Source organism: Cibotium barometz, chromosome 37 (assembly GCF_041138505.1).
Source record: "Cibotium barometz isolate CiBa-2024 chromosome 37, ASM4113850v1, whole genome shotgun sequence".
NCBI classification, from domain to species: Eukaryota; Viridiplantae; Streptophyta; class Polypodiopsida; order Cyatheales; family Cibotiaceae; genus Cibotium; species Cibotium barometz.
Window position 1 is genome coordinate 9536566 of NC_141082.1, and position 12076 is coordinate 9548641.

At 43.4% G+C, this 12076-nt stretch overlaps 1 pseudogene across 1 annotated transcript; it reads right to left on the minus strand.

Moving 5' to 3' along the window:
* Positions 1–6593: 6593 nt before the first annotated feature.
* LOC147616914 (L-lactate dehydrogenase B pseudogene) lies at positions 6594–8175 on the minus strand (annotated as a pseudogene). The gene is made up of 2 exons (XR_015262359.1): positions 8066–8175; positions 6594–8034 (listed from the first exon to the last, which is right to left on the minus strand). The product of XR_015262359.1 is annotated as an L-lactate dehydrogenase B pseudogene (transcript).
* Positions 8176–12076: the final 3901 nt, after the last annotated feature.

The following is a 12076-nucleotide window of genomic DNA, read 5'->3' on the forward strand; positions in this document are numbered from 1 at the left end:
CCTTAAGATACTCTACTAAGTCTTTGAAATTTTTTTCCTAATCATTGACACCTCGACCGTATAAAGATACGAGGATACAACCACTAAGTAAGACCTAGCTCTATCTCACAGGGGGAGTGTGGTCTCCTAAATGGTTCTTAAAATCGAATCACTCATCGAGTGATCAACCTATCTTGGGTAACCTCTATCCTTGATTCCTAGAAGCAACACCTTTTTCCCCATCTATGCGAGGCACGGCCACTGACCTAGCACTCTAGAGTAAAATTGCCCAGGGACTTACTTACCTAGTGTAGTGCGGTTGATTAGTTTTGTTGGAAAGCTACCCAACTAATTGGGTCCACCTGCCATAGGATGGCGACGTCAGGGTGATCCACCCTCCCACTTTCCACCCAACTCACCCATTATTTTTGTTTTCTAATTAATCCGACCACACTATGTGACATATATAGACAAGCTCATTAATTAGGGATCTTACACGGTATTCATTAGAACATCCACTTAACTTAAAACAATGATACAACAATACTAGAAAACAAGGGACTTCATTACAAAGGTTCAAATCCAACTATAGCCAAGTCCTGGCTCTCTTATTCCATGTTTTATTCCGCCGATGATCCAGAATTCGACCTTCCAGTCTCCATAGACTACGCAATCCCTACTACGGGACCATACACCTCATCTCGTTGGTGCCGCCGAGGACTCAAGCCAACCTATCGTCCTCTCAAGCTTTGTCGCTTGATCCTCCCGCCACTCGGAGGGATGTCTACGCGCTAGGGTGGGTTTATTCACCGCACTAGTTGGGCCCGCAGAACTAGGCAACATCTATAACCCTTGCCAAATCGGCGAGTTTTGACTTCCCAATGGTAGTAGGGATACTCTGGGCCGACTCTAGGCCTCGCTAATGTCACCGCCCGACTGGCCATTACCTCCATGAGGGACTCCCTAGGGAAGAGCTGGGGTCGTATTTAGAGCATCCCCTCTTGTGTCATTGTCGTGCACGGCTTTCGAGGTAACATTTTGGCATCTTTGAGGAGGAGCCATATTGTGCACTCTGTTGTAGCTCGTACAATCACGAACTCAACGATCTAGACGGTTCACTATTAGGAGTTTGTTTGCTCACTTTATGAGCAAAAGACTCACCCATGGAAACCACCTCTTAGGGCTAGAGTGTGCTTGCTTAAGTCCCTTTACATGGGGGGGAGGGGACAAAAAGTAGAGTGTTGTTAGTTGAAGAGCAAGGCTGACTTGAACCAAGACCAGAGGGACTGGCTACGGTTAGGGGAGAGGAGGAGGGTTCTCCCCTTAAGTCTATTCACATGCGGGGGGAGGTGTAGGACACCCCCTCCACAACACAAGGGGGATAGCTATGGGAGTTTTGCTGCAGAGGCCTGTTGGGGAGAGTTTCTGGGAGCTTGACTATAGAGGGTTGTCAGGGGAGAGCTTCCACCTAGACAGGGGGCTTGTTGGCCCCATAAAGTGGAGGGGGCTCATATGGGGTTTGGTAGGGGCACGGGTACTAGTACGGATAAGGAGAACAAAAAGGGGGGTGGAAAGGACAGTGTATGTGAAAGTACGCCGGTTTGTGGTTGCATGAGGAGCTAAGTTAATGTACGGCTGCATGAGCCTGTGGAAAGGGTGGTGCCTCTAAGTTGGCAAAAGGTGGGGTACGCATGGGCCTTCTAGGGTGGTGGGGCTAGGGAAGACCTTACGTTAGGGCAACAGGTCTTTGGTCCATGTGTGGCCATTTGTATGGGCGCCCTGGTATGTGTACGATCTAGGGTACGGTCCTTTGATGCATGCTTTCCAAAAGGAGGTATCTTTTGGGGCGAGGACTTCTTTTTTAAGACGCAAACCTCGTTGTGTGTGCCGGCGCATCCGACAGCCGCCATTGAATTTTTTTCAATGAAATTGTCCGGGGTGTTTTCTTGGTTGCAGGGATGCAATCCTTCGTCAAATCGGACACTTGAACATGTATTTATTAACGTCGAAATTTTATTGTAATTTAACTAAAAATTTACGTAAAAGCTTATTTCGGTGTCTGTTTTGAGTGTTGTAAAATCTTATACTAGAGTAAAATCGCGCGCAGATTTCAAATTTGGACTCAGAATTTTAAGATTCCAAGTAGAAATAGCTCAATTGTTAAAATGATGATTTTTACACTATAAAAAGGACCACAATTACATCTATTAAATGGACATATATTATTATTGTAGATGGACATGTTACACAATCACTCATACTTCTTGTACATTTCTAAACTATCATCAGATTTGTATTTTTCTTTGTAAACCCATTTAGTATCAATTGTCTTCCATCTTGGAGGATGATTCACAAGACCTCGAATGCAATTTCTATGGATGGATTCATACTCTACCATGACTACCATCTAGTTTGGTCCCCTTGTGTTTCAAAAAGGCTGGTGGGCTCCTTAAATCTTTAACATCTCTGATATAAGAGCATAATTCACAAGATTCCTCGGAGCCCTATATTTTTTTCTATCCTTTTCGACTTGCAAACATCTTGAGATGCATCTTTAATGGTGCCGGAGGTTTTTCTCCATCCAAAAGTTACATATACCACTTGGAAATGGCTTACCCTTTTGTGACACATCATGCTCTAGTTCTTTGTCTTCAAATCCATATCCATAAGAAATGGATTAGAGTGCCCTTGATTGAATGCGAGAAAGCTTGTTCTATAAGTGGAAGTCAACAAAATTTATAATATGAGAGAGAGAGAGAGAGAGAGAGAGAGAGAGAGAGAGAGAGAGAGAGAGAGAGGTTCGATTCACTGGCACACAGAGAGAAAGAAGTCACACAGAAGAGAGTAAACACTAATTCAATAATCCCATGTTGTCCTCAATTCTCACCATGTCGTTGCTCTTTAACATCAATGGGGGCTGTTTTAATGAAGAATCTAGTGAGGAGCTTCAGGTGAAACATGGCAAAGCTCCAATGGTGAGTGTAGAGATCTCTAGGTGGAGCTTCAGGATATCTGAAGCTTGAGATTGAACACGACAGAGCTCCAGTGGTGGTTGGCCCACTGATTTTATAAGCTACGTGTGTTGCTTTTTTCTTATTTTCTAATGAAAGATCCTCACTGAGAAAATGCTTCAACTAACAATGGCTAGCTAGCCTAGTGAAGAAAGCACTACAAATGTGCATGCTAGGGTATTGTATTGGAATCTCCTTCACTATAGCCACCCGCATGTACACAAATCTTACACATGTTGACGCGTGTAAAGCTATCGAAAAAACACGATGGTCATACCACGAATAAATGGCCCCAGTGGTTGTGTGTCCCCCACATAGGAAAAAAAAAAAAGCTTCAATTTTAACAACTAGCTCTCGGTAAAACACGTGAGCCTAGGCTCTTTTAACACCTTCTCCACGATAGCCAAGCCAAACACCTAGGAAGCTTTCTCCACCATGAAGGCTTGGGATAGCTTCTGCCTGCCATTACCGTCTCTCCAGATGCTTCTTTCGCCATAGCCTTCTGTTACCGAACTCGAGTGGGGCATTGTCTTCTAGCCATAGCCTTCTAGTAAGGTATCTTCTTCAAGCCGCCATAGCGTCTGTTGCCAAAGCTTTTTCCTAAAAACCCTACTGCCCATGGTCACAAAGCTTTTAACGCGGCTGTTTGCTGTAGAAATTTGAGACCCTTTGGCTGCAGACGCAAGTGTGGTGGGCACCTACAACACGGCAGAGGAGGCCGTGCATGCCCACGACACAAGACTTCATTAACACCGAAATTGCACTATTATTAAAAGCTCTCACTAATCAAGAGATTAAATCAAAATTCCACTATTATTAATAGCTTTGACTAATCGAGAGATGCCACGTGATTGAACGTGCTTGCATCTTTTGAAAAAATGTGGTTCAACCAAAATTGCACTATTATTAAAAGCTTTGACTAATCAAGAGATGCCACGCGGTTGAACGTGCTTGCATCCTTTGAAAAAAATGTGGTTATGATGTCTAAAGAAAATGCCACTAGGGTAAATTCGAACCCAGTACCCCATGTTGGGCGGTATGGGTACTACCACCATGTTGAGGTAGCACCGAACCCAATACCCCATGTTGGGAGGTATGGGTGCTACCGCCATGTTGAGAGGTAGCACCGAACCCAACACCCCATGTTGGGAGGTATGGGTGCTACCGCCATGTTGAGAGGTATGGGTGCTACCGTTGGGCTATAGCCCAACGCTATAGCCCAAATGAAGGAAATGCAAGAGAGTCACAACTAGTGACATTATCCCAAATGAAGGAAATGCAAGAGAGTGACATCTAGAGACACTAGGTCAAAGAGAAATGCAATACATAATGGAGCAATGGTTCACAAAGGAGAGAGAGCAACGAAGGTAAGAGCAAGATCAAATGTGGTGCAAAACTCAAGTGGCATCCTTTAGTTCATAGTTTACACCATTTTTGTACAAAAAGAAATGGTGTGTTTAACACTTCAAAAATAATCTCCACACGATAAAGTCACTTTCACTTCTGAATTTGAGTTTTTAAAAAAAGCAATGGTGTGTTCAATTTGAGTTTCTTTTTTAAAGCAATGGTGTGTTTCACAAATCTCAACACAATGAGTCACTTTCACTTTTGAATTTGATAAAGTCACTTTCACATTTGAAGTTGAGTTTTGAAAAAAGCAATGGTGTGTTTCACAAATCTCCACACAATAAGTCACTTTCACTTTTGAATTTGGCCTCTAAACCTCTATTTTTTTTAAAAGTTATGGAACAAATATCATAGATATATAACATATTCTCCTACATAATTATGTTCAACACATTGTGGGACATGGCTTATTGCTTTCTAGGCCCACAAGACACTCACTAGAGTCTCGTGTGATGGACAATTATGGTGGCATTGATGTGTGTCCTATATTTCTCTCATTCAAACCAACTTTTCCTTTGATTGATTATGTAGTTGTACTTGTTGATTTTTACTTTGCTTCTATAATATTGTGCCTAGCTTCATAGTACCAATTTATCACTAATTATGTTAAAACAACTCGACTCCAAAATTCAAATGGTGCCCTTGACTTGCCACTTATTGAATGGTGGACGGCTAAAATGTGATCTTTGAGACGCCAACAATATTGACCACCTTGGCATTGACAACTTAATTATGCAATAAGCCATTCATGGATTGATAATTTTGTGCCCTTTATGCTTTCGTTTTATGATCTTGCTAAGTTTAGTACTTGCCTGCTAGTGTAAATTATTGGCTGCTTTGCCATCTAGAATGAAGAATAGTTATTGTGAGCCCCAATTAGTGCTGAAGCCTTGATGAGAGAAATCGCCTTGTTGTTTGATCATGTACATCTAGAATCTAGGCCAATTTTCCATTGTCAATAAGCTATGGTGTAAGCAAATTGTGAGAGAGCAGAGGGGTGTGATTGAATGTAGTTGATAAATTGGGTGAAGCATTGAATGTAAGAAGATTCTCTATTGGAGAGTGAAAGGGAGATAAATGCATCTTAGGCATAAAGGTGGATTGCCAAAAGTAAAGTGCACATGAGGTGAAGAAGGGATGTACATTGTAGGAGACAGTGCACATGTGATGGATAAGGGATGTAGGAAACAATGCACATGGGATTAGGTGATGTGAATAGTTGGATAATGTATTTTGTTACTTAGCTAAGTGAGATTAAGTCGCTGAATATATTTGAGGTTGAAGGAAGTTGAATGTGCTAAGGCTACTGAAATACGCTTTAGAAGTGTGTGGTTGAGCATGAATAATAGGTGTAATTTAGGGGTATGCTATTAACCACGTTACCTGAATGAGACTGATAGAAAATGAACAAGATTAACAAGCGTTGGATGTGAAAATGGAGTAGAGGAGAATCAAATGGGATTAGAAGAGGTTGAATAGCATTGAGGGGAGTTGAATTATTTATTAGCAGAGTTCAATGAAGTTGAAATTAGGTGAATGAGATTAGTGGAGGTTGAATAGGCTAGGTGATAGGTGATAGGTAATAGGTTCAATAGGAATAGATTGAGGTGGAAGGAGGGCATTGAATAAGATGGAGGAATGTGAGTGAGAAATGTGATTGAAATTAGGAGCTATTGAGTAGGAGTAGGGGGATTAACAAAGCTGAAAGAGATTAGGTTAGATAAAATACAAGATTGAGTAGAGAAATTGTATTGAAATTAGGAGCTATTGAATAGGATTAGGGGGATTAGCAAAGCTGAAAGAGACTAGGTTAGATAAAATACAAGATTGCAGTAGAGTGCAATTAGGGAGGGTGAATGGGTAGCAATTTCTGCATTTGGTTTCTTTTGTCTTTTCGACCACACAATTCTGTCTGTCTGTCTGTCTGTCTGTCTCTCTCTCACACACACACATTCAAGTTTGAGACAGGAAGCATAGGCTGGTTCTCCTAGCATCAGTGTTAGCTTTGGGGCCTGTGTTGTCAAAGCTACCTGTGTTGTCATTCTCACTCACATTCTTTAAAGTTTAACCTAAAGAGAAAACTCAAAAGCTAAAAATAATTATTCATCAACATTTCAGATGTATTAGGCACTCAGATTTGATAGCATGGTGAGCACTCAGATTTGATAGCATGGTGAGCACAGCATACAAATTAAATGACGGGAAAAAGGAGACACTTTCATCCATCTAGGGTATATACAATCACAAAATTGGCAGTACCTTTGCTTGTATCTAGATTTGAAGCTTGCATTGGGTCTCCCAAATGGTCTTAGCTGATTGTTGCAACTGCAGCCTTTCATCATCCATCAGGGGCAGATTGGCCACACCCAACACGCCAGCACGCCCTAGTTGGGCAGGCAAACTCAGATACACTTCTTGCTCAATGCCATGAAACCCCTTGGTGAGCACCGACACCGGGTGAATACGCCGCTGGTCCCTGAGCAAGCTCTTCACCAAGCTAGCAGCAGAGTAGCCTATGGCCCAGGATGTGTAACCCTTCAATTTGATCACCTCGTAGGCGCTACCGACAACTGCTTTATGGAACTCTTCAAGGGTATCCTTGTTGTACCTGACCCCCTTGTTGTCATGCAGGTTGAGCACAGGGACATTTGCAACTGTCAAGCTGGACCATAGGGCCACAGAGCTGTCCCCGTGCTCCCCCACGATGTAACCATGGATGTTCTGAGCATTCACATCGAACTTGTCGGCGATGAGGAAGCGCAGGCGGGAGGAGTCCAGGTTGGTGCCAGTGCCGATGACTCGGTTGGGAGGCAGACCAGAGAGCTGCCATGAGATGTATGTGAGGATGTCCACAGGGTTCGAGACAATGAGAAGGATGGTTTCTGGGCTGTAGCGTACAAGCTCCGGGATGATCTTCTTGAAGAGGGCAACGTTGCGGTCAAGCAAGGAGAGCCGCGTCTCGCCCTCTCGCTGCCGTGCACCGGCGGTGACGATGCAGATGTCGGAGCCTGCTGTGATGCAGTAGTCGGTGTCGGCGACGATCTTGACTCGGGGTAGGAAGGCGGCGGCATGCTGGAGGTCCAGCATCTCGCCTCTTAGCTTGTCTGCCTGGATGTCCACAAGGGCGAGCTCATCGAGAAGGTCTTCAGTGAGGCATGTCTGGGCACATGCCATGCCGACGTTGCCGACACCGACCACGGTAACCTTGGCGGTGTGCTTGACGGCGGTGGGGATGTCAGAGCCTGGAATCTTGGAAAACATAGAGGTGGGAGAGTGCTCCTGCAACTCCTCCTCAGCTGAAGCTCGAATGGAGGAAAATGCTGGCACTGATGCAGATCGGTGTCCTCTACCCATGGCCCTGCTCCAGGGGGAGGATCTGAGAAGATGGGGATTTGAGGAGATGGGAGGAGATGCGCAGAGGGATGAATATGGTGAAATTGCAGAGGGGGAGGAAGAAGAAGGGAGGCCATCAGGAAGCTTAGGAGAGCAACAAGCGAAGCCAAATGAAGCAACAGTGGAAGCAGCCATGGATGAAGCAGAGATGTGTGTGTGTGTGCGCGCGCGCTGTTATCCAAGATCTCTATATAGTATGTTAGGGTTCTTGCAAGTGTCCTCTATTCTGCTACAGAGAAGATGCCTGTGATCCTGTATTGCTGCAGAGAAGATGCCTGTGATCCTGTATTGCTGCTCGTTTTGGCGCACATAGGTTTTGCCACGAAGACCTTCAAGTCTACAGAGAGCCCCCGTTTGACCAAATGCCAAATTCACAAGTTCTGGACTTCAAAAGTGTGTAGAAAACGTCTCCTTATTTTAATTTTTTCTTCCAAACCACACAAAAAAGCATTTTTTTTTCAATCAATCGACCACCAAAATCTTTTTCTTGGTTCATTATTTTCTGAGCAAGTGGACCACTCCTTGATCTACCCGGTTTAGGTTCCCAAAATGTATACTCTATGCCGGTTTTATAAATGAATCCTTATTTTTAAGGGCAATGAAAAATCGTAGGCATTTTTTCATAATTCCAGCCGGTAAAAATACACTAAGTCGTCGTTTTTGTTTTTTTTTTTGCACTGGAATGGACTTTACTACTTAACGCTAGAGAAGTTTATTTTTTTCCAACTCTCGTTCCCCGCCACCCCCTTGCGCCCCCTTTTGCAACAAGGAACCCCTAAGGGTTAGTACTGAATTGAAAAAGTGAGGCACCAATGGGTGTAGCTAGGGACGTAGTGAGGCACCAATGGGTGTAGCTAGGGACGTAGTGAGGCACCAATGGGTGTAGCTAGGGGACGTAGTGAGGCAACCGCAAAAAGTGAGGCACCAATGGGTGTAGCTAGGGACGTAGTGAGGCACCAATGGGTGTAGCTAGGGGACGTAGTGAGGCAACCGCAAGGCAACCGCAAAAAGTGAGGCACCAATGGGTGTAGCTAGGGACGTAGTGAGGCACCAATGGGTGTAGCTGGGGACGTTTCAACCCACGTCCACACCTTCGGACTCCAATCCCCCAACCAACTAGGCTACAAGCTCGTTGGTTGAAAGCTCATATTTGAACCCTTAGATTCTAAAGTTTGCACCAATGGATGTAGCTAGGGAAATTTGAAACCAGGTCCACGCCTCGAAACTCCAATCCCCCCACCAACAACCAGGCTACACACTCGTTGGTTCAAAGCTCATGTTGAACCCTTAGAGTCTAAACTTTGAATGTTGAATGGAACCCATGGTCCCCTTTGGTAGCCTTTTGCAAATGAAATTCAAGTGCTTTACCTTCACATCAAGATCATGTTTGACTCTTTAACTTTGGGAATTCTAACCAAATGTAAAGTACCAGGGTAGTCCGCCACACCCTATACACATTCACACCGTTCACATCAGGGGGGTTTGTTAGCCTTGGAAGTCCTGGTGTGAACAACCCTACACACGGGCACTTTTTACCCTATGTTGTTGGGTAGGGGTTTTTTCCCTGTGTGAACACACTCTAGTGTGTTAGCCATGCCAGCCCTTAGGTTAGGGCTACTAGTACTTTATACTCCACACATTCATCATTATTGTATCGAGTACTTCCAACTATCACATCTGGTCTCTCTTGCACTTTGGGCTTGATACGACTGTGTGTGTGACTATGTGTGCGTGTGTGTCATGTGTGTGTACATAGCATCTCCTCCCTCATCCAACAAAGACAACTCAATTGGCACAAAGGGACATTATGTTTTGCATTATGAGAAATTGTTATTTATACATCTAGCACTTATTCACACTTGGGTGCCAAAACTTCAAAAAAGATGAACTAAATGATTGCAAGATACTGGATTCCATAGGTGTAGACACTGGCATAATACAGGTCTCTATACCAAACTTCTTGAGAATAATTTATAGGTACTTTCGCTGAGAGATGAGGATACCACCTACTATGGTCTTGGCTACTTTAATTCCAAGGATATAGTGCAGGTATCCAAGCAAGGTCTTTCATTTCAAACTCAGCTAGAGTTTGGATTTGACAGTCGCAACCATGGCTGCATTGCTTCCTGTTAAAATCAGATCATCAACATACAGAAGAACAAGAACAATGTCCTTCCCTTTCACCATGTAGTAGATAGTATAATCTGCATTACTCTTCTGGAACCCTTGAGCTTTGAGATGCTCATCAATTTTTCCATACCAGGCTGGAGCTTGTTTCAGACCATACAAGCTCTTCTGCAGTGTGCAAACAAGATGCTCTGTTCCTGCTTTTTGACATAACCTGTAGGCTGCTGCATGTAGACTTCTTCCTCAAGTTGGCCATTGAGGAAGGTATTATTGACATCCATTTGCCACAATTTCCACTTATGAAGAGAGGCTAGAGAAAGGACTAAGCAGATGGAATTCATCTTGGTTATTGGTGCAAAGGTCTCTTCATAATCAACCCCCTGTTTTGAGCAAAACCTTTAGCCACCACCACAAGTCTTGCTTTGTATCTGTCTATCTTTGTACCTATCTATCTTTCCTTCCTTGTTGTACTTGAGCTTGTAAATCCATTTGCAGCCTATGGCTTTCTATTTGGGTGGAAGTTGACATAGATCCCAAGTGTGATTGTTGTGTAATGCAGTCATCTCATTGTCCATTGCATCTGTCCATTCTTTCTTATCACATGCATCCTCATAGAGAGGGGTTCATCATGCTGCATCAATGATGTTAAGAGAGCAAATTGGTTTGTTCAAAGTCTAAATTGTTACCTCTGTGATATGTTAACCTTTGGGGCTACTTTTTGTCTCTGGTAGACCTCCTCAGGGCTACTTAGTGGGCATCATCTTCTTCCTCTTATCACATGCATCCTCATAGAGAGGGGTTTATCATGCTGCATTAGTGATGTTAAGAGAGCAAATTGGTTTGTTCAAAGTCTAAATTGTTACCTCTGTGATATGTTAACCTTTGGGGCTACTTTTTGTCTCTGGTAGACCTCCTCAGGGCTACTTAGTGGGCATCATCTTCTTCCTCTAGTTCTTCAATGAAGTCCTCCAAAGGTGCTATCTCTCCTTTAATGGTAGCTGATGAACAAGGGGTGTCTGCATCTGATGGATGAGGTGATGTCCAGCTGACAGTCTCCTCAAAGATCACATCCCTTGACATAAATGTTTCCTTTTTTATTGGATCATAGAGTTTGTAAGCCTTATGCTTGCTACTATATCCAACAAACACATACTTTCTTGACTTGTCATTAAGCTTCGTCCTATTTGCAACTGGATTATGAGAAAATGCTAAATAACCAAATATTTTGAGGTGATGGTCCTGAGGCTTGAGTCCATGAAAGGCTTCATATGGGGTGATGCCTTGGAGAGGTTCTTGTCCTTTAGTATACACTTGGCTGACTCAAACAGGACTCTATTCTTCCTCTTAGCAACTCCATTTTGCTAAGGTGTATAGCTACAGGTCAGTTTCCTTTTGATGCCATGCTCAAGAAGGTATTTGCCGAAGTCTTTTGAGTGGTATTCACCTCCATTGTCTGACGTGAGGACCTCAATGCTTCTACCTATCATATTTTGAACCATAACATGAAATTCTTTTGAAAATGCCAAATACTTTAGCTTTAGATTTCATGAAGAAAACCCAAGTAAATCTTGAGTAATCATCTATGAAGGAAACATACTATGTATTACCACACTGAGTGAAGGAGTGTGGGCCGACTCACATACATATGTGTGAATGAGGTCAATGACTCCTCTTGCTCTACTTATTTTTCTAGAAAATGGTACTCTAGACTGCTTGCCAATGCAACAAGCTTCACATACTTTATCAACTTTTTGCAGGGATGGTATGCCCAAAACCATACCCTTTGATTTTAGCAGACACATGCTATTGAAACTCAGGTGACCATACCTTTTATGCTATAATTCTAATGGAGGTAAGGAGGCTGACCTATCAGCTTGCATTGCTGATAGTTTTGCCACTGATCCACTTAACTTGAAGAGTTTTCCTTGCTTCTGGCCTCTTCCGAACGACCTTGTAGAAGCTGCATTGAGGATCTTTGATCAAGAAGGGCTGACCTTCAAATTCCACTTTGAAGCCTTTATCCACCATGGCTCCAACTAAGAGGAGGTTCTTGGTGAAGGCACCAAGAGGACATCTCCAAGTTGCTTCCTTTCCCTTGTGTTCAACTCAAGGTAAACTTATCCTTTACCTAATATAATTAGGAGTGCTGTCTGCAGTAT